General features: G+C 42.1%; 1 pseudogene; it reads right to left on the reverse strand.

Moving 5' to 3' along the window:
• Nucleotides 1-750: 750 nt before the first annotated feature.
• On the reverse strand, nt 751-1695 carry LOC102570829 (olfactory receptor 2T33-like; annotated as a pseudogene).
• Between the last annotated feature and the right edge of the window lie 3332 nt (nt 1696-5027).

Here is a 5027-nt window from a genome sequence, read left to right on the forward strand (position 1 = left end):
ATGTCCCACCAGTCCAGGAGACACAAAGCTTGAGACTAGTGATGGAAGTGCCACTGAGGTGGCTTTACTGGCTCATCTCCAAATTAATCAGGTACAGAACAAGAGCAGGGTCCCTGGTCCCCTGTTCCTTGGTGGTAGTCAAATGTGTGCAAAACTAAGACAAGTGAGAAGACAACCAGGCCTGCTCTGACACGTTATTGCTGGAAATGACCCGGCCTAAACACCTTGACCTGGTTCTTGCAGAAGAATTTCAGATTTTGGCAGTAGACCAGGGTGATGGCTAAACAGTTTTCCAAGTTCAGCATAAGCCTTGTCAACCTAAGGTCCACGAGCCAGATCTGCCCCTGCAAGAAGTCCCAACTGGTTCATGGAAGCCCTATTGTTGACACAGACCTGTGCTGCACCACGAAAGCCCTCTGTAGTGCTCCCCTGCACTGTGGAGCCTGCTCCTCTGCCACTTCTGTGCTTCCCTCGCTGCACAGGGGGTGGCAATCGGCAATGAGAATGAGTGCTGGCATCTGGTCACTGCAGGGGTAAAGACTTCCATCCTGCAGCCATGACTGCTCCAGCCCTCACAGACAAAAGTTTACTCATTGCTATGCCTAGTTAAATGACCTATAACAGTGGAGATCATATCTTGAAATTACTCCCAAAGCAACTATGTCATAGGGAAGTCTTTGTGCCCATGATTTACAGTAAGATATATAGAGTTAAGTAGGTCAGCTAGACACCATCTAGTATCAACTTCTGTCAATTTTGCTGGAGGACTCTGTATTTCCCAACCAGCTTTCTTAGGGCTCCCAAGACATCCCTGTTCCTCAGGCTGTAGATCAGTGGATTTAGCACTGGGGTGACAATGCTACAAAATACAGAGGATATCTTGTCTTGTTCTGATGAGCGAGAGGCATTGGGTCTCATGTACATGAAGATGGCAGCCCCATAAAACATGCCCACCACAGTCAGGTGCGAGGAGCAGGTAGCCAGAGCTTTCTGCTGTCCTTTGGTTGACTTCATCCTCAGGACAGTAGAGGGGATGCGAGTGTAGGACCCTAGTGTGATGGAAGAAGGGATGAGGAGCAGCACAATGCCAGTCACATGCAGCAGTGTCTCATACTGGGAGGTGTCAGAGCAAGACAGTTTCAGCAGGGATCAGATTTCACAAAAGAACTGGTCAATGTCTTTGGAACCACAGTAGGGCAGGTGCATGGTATAAACTGAATGCATCAAGGCACCTGCAGCTGCCCCAACCCAGACCCCAGCTGCCAGCCCCAGGCAGACTCTCCTGCTCAGGAGAATAGGGTATTGCAAGGGTTTGCAAATAGCTACGTACCTGTCATAAGACATGACTGCCAGAAGGAGGGCTGCTGCTCCACCCATTGTCACTGTGAGGAAAATCTGAGCCCCACACCCAGCTGGAGAAATGGGGATGCCTGGGGTCAAAAAGTCTGCTGACATTTTGGGGACAACAGTCATGGTCTGACAGATGTCCATGAAGGCCAGTTGACTGAGGAAGAAGTACATGGGGGTGTGAAGGGATGAGTCCACCTGGATTAGAACGAGGAGGAGAGTATTCCCAGACACGGCAGTAACCAAGGCAAGCAAAATCATGGCAAGGATGAAAGTGTGGGCTTTGGTGTGGTGCAGGAGTCCCAGCAGAACAAATTCTGTTGGTGAAGTTGTATTGTGTGTCTCCATTGCCTCTTCATGTGGCTGGGCCTGAAGTGGTGGGGTAGAACAAGGCTTTGTGGGATATGCACACACTTTCTACTGGGTAACGCTAGTGGGATCTGGGGCAGTCACTGGGTTGTCCCTCCTGTGAAAGAAATCACATGTTGGCTGATAAAATAAACTGGCTCTTTTCCTTGGAAATTGTGTTCAGTTAGTCTAGGGACTTTTAAATAACATGCAATTTTCCTTATCTCATCATTTGCCTGTCTAGCTGCAAGCCATCTATAGGTGGAGTTGAAGTGTTTTAATCTTTGGTATGCTTATATTGCAGGTGTGGGATTGGCTGTAGTTTTGTCAGGAGACACCAGACCCAGGTTTAATCCAGTTCACTGAGATCCTGGTTGCAGCTTCACCATGGCAGTGCAGAAGTCAGCACACACTGTGTGTGCATGCCTGATTCAGGGTGTATAACTCCTTGCTCTGCTCCATGCTGCTACTGCTTGTCAAATACACATCAATCTGATTGAAGTTAATGAGAAAGTAGACAGGCTATAATCTCATGGAAGAACCTTAAAGGCCAGATAGTTCTACAATGACTAAAAGGCCCAAGTTCATCTTTCTTTATTTCAGCAGAGACAACAATGGGTACCTGTACATGTGATGCCATTAAAATGTACAGATGATGAAAATGTCACTTTGCGTGGCTTAATGGTGCACAATGTACAAGTGCACGACTTTTGGGGGTTTAAAATGACTTTGCACCATTGCAAACTAAACTACATCCAACTGCAGTTTAGTATGCAACTTCGAAAAATTGCAGTGATGAAGCCTTGAGCTCACACCCCTGGCCACAGGAGAGGTAGACAGGCTCTGCAGAAAAAGAGGAATCGAGCCCTTCTTTGCTCTTGCCTTCACCAGGTGCCCACTGAAGGGACAAGTGGCAAGGGCCCCAACATTTTTTGTTTTTGGAGGAGCCTACCTGCTTCTTCCATGCTTGGGATGAGAGCTACCAGCAGGGCGAGGGGCCCCAAAGTTGTGAAAACATAACTAATGCAAAATAATAGTTTGAAAACATTTTAATAAAATAGGTCTATCGGTATTTCAATTAACAAGAATGATTTTAGGACGGGAAACTATTTAGGGGGATCCCGCCCAATTTTATGTATTTATTCAAACATGTCTAGTGATTGACCATGTGATAGTGCCAAATTCCCTGTTTGGGGTCTGACTTGAGTGCTACAGATACAGCACCAACAAAATCTGTATTCAGAAAATGAGGAAAATAAAAGTATTCGAAACACAGAGAGACAGCCTCTACTCGCTAGATCAATAGTCACACGGTCACACTGGTTTCTCTATAACTGCAGGAGAAGGGTGGCTGGTGCTGCTAAGTACAAGTGCCTGGCACTCAAGCAAACCACCTTTTCAATGCCTGGAGTTCCTGAAAAAAAAACTCTGGAGTAGATACTGTAGATGTATCTCAACAGTCAAGTGCAGATATGAGGCTCCCCAAGGGGATTTGAGCTCACCAGGCAGAATGTTTGAGCTGCTAATTACTCTCTGCAGCTACATACCTGTGCAAGTGCATGTCGGCACCGAAGATTTGGCTCATAAATTGCAAAGGTAGAAAAAAGGGGAAATCTTGGAAGAGTGAAACCCTAGTTTCTCCTTGTTGTTTGTGAAGCAGTATGAACAAATCAGCCTTTCTACTGGATGGGTTTCAAAGGCATTAGAAATGAAAATGCATTGAGTGATATTATGAATCTAACTACAGATATATTATAATGACAACATTTCCATTCGTCTCAATCCATCCAGGATGTCATGTACGTCTGAAATCCAGGACAAATCGAGATGAATGGGAATTTTGAAAGTGACTTTAGTAGAGCCAGGATTTTACCCCTTAAAAGCAAGAATTTTCTCTTCCTCCTCAATTCCTCAGAAATGCATCAATGTATATAGCTATCCTAGCAGGAATTTTCTGTTTTTATTAACATCACAAGGACCAAATACTTTATTATATTATCTGCCTCTTTTTCACAGCATAATTAATTATCATTTTATAACTTGTTTTCAGCTAAAAGCATCTAAATGAAAGTAAATACATGTTCATAGTAGTACTGCTAGGAGAAATAATAATTAGTAGAAATTAAATTTGTGTTTGCCTTTCATTGACTATAGCAGCTGAAATATGTGATGAGAAGCATTCGTTTGACTCATCCTCTGTGATTATTATGTGCAGAACTTAAATTACCACAAAGGTAATATGTGTAATTCATAACAGACATTTTTCAATGCCTTAAGCTTGTATAAAATAATCACTTACTTTGATCTGTTTTATCTCATTCTCTGACCATTCTGGAAAAGAGAAGTTTGATTTCCAGCAAAAAATACAGCCTTCTCTTTGAAAAAAATCTTGCAAGCCAAGAATCTTCCCAGTCGATTCTCCTATATTGTATAATATTTGCAGGACCTTTTTTTTTCCTATCCCAGAGGCCTATGACCATCTATAACAAATAAATAATTATCAGCTCAAAAGCAGTTTCAGTAGTACAGAAGTGTAGTATACAAATGAGCAATCCATATAAATCTCTTTTGTCCAACTTTACTTCTAAAATAATAATTTGAAAAGGAATTAAAAAATTTTAAATGACATTCTTTTATTGTGAGGCAACAGTATTTTCCTAACACGGGGCACTAGTCAGCACAATTTCCGTTTAAGTTCCGAAGGAAAAAAATACAGAATAAAAATTCATGCCCTTAGTCTAGAAATATGAATGATATTTTATCTGTTGTAAAAAAAATGCAGAATCAACAAGATTTTAAAAAGCCTGAAATAAGCATTAAGAAAAAAAACCTTTTTGTTGAACAAAGGGCAGTATAAATATGATTTTTATACCTGTTTCTGAACCTACTTGAATAAATTACCTAGTAGAGAGGAGAAATTATTTAATGAAATGCAGTCCTTAAAAAAGCCAGGTCGAACTTGGAGCCATGACATCACTCAGCAGGGATGAGTCTAAAATCTAAGGAGAGAAACAATTTTCCGAGGCTTTGGGGAATCTTGTCCCAAGTCGTTAATTAAGTTGCACTTTCTCTTCATTTGCTTGACAACTCAGCAGATTTCCTCTTTGGGAGAATTTCTTGGCATCCTCTGCCTGAGATGGTTGAGGCCACAGAAAAAAATATTTCAGAAAGGACAAAAGAAAAATGTTTTAAAATTCTCTTCAATTAAATTTTTGGCATTTTTCTCTTTTTTTTCCCAGCGAAAAATAAGCTGCTCCCAATTTTTGATTGTCTTGGTCAGTACTGCTCAACCTTTCAGACTCAAGGAAGACCTTACTGGACTCAAGGCAACT

Source organism: Alligator mississippiensis, chromosome 11, assembly GCF_030867095.1.
Source record: "Alligator mississippiensis isolate rAllMis1 chromosome 11, rAllMis1, whole genome shotgun sequence".
In the NCBI taxonomy this organism is placed as follows: domain Eukaryota; kingdom Metazoa; phylum Chordata; order Crocodylia; family Alligatoridae; genus Alligator; species Alligator mississippiensis.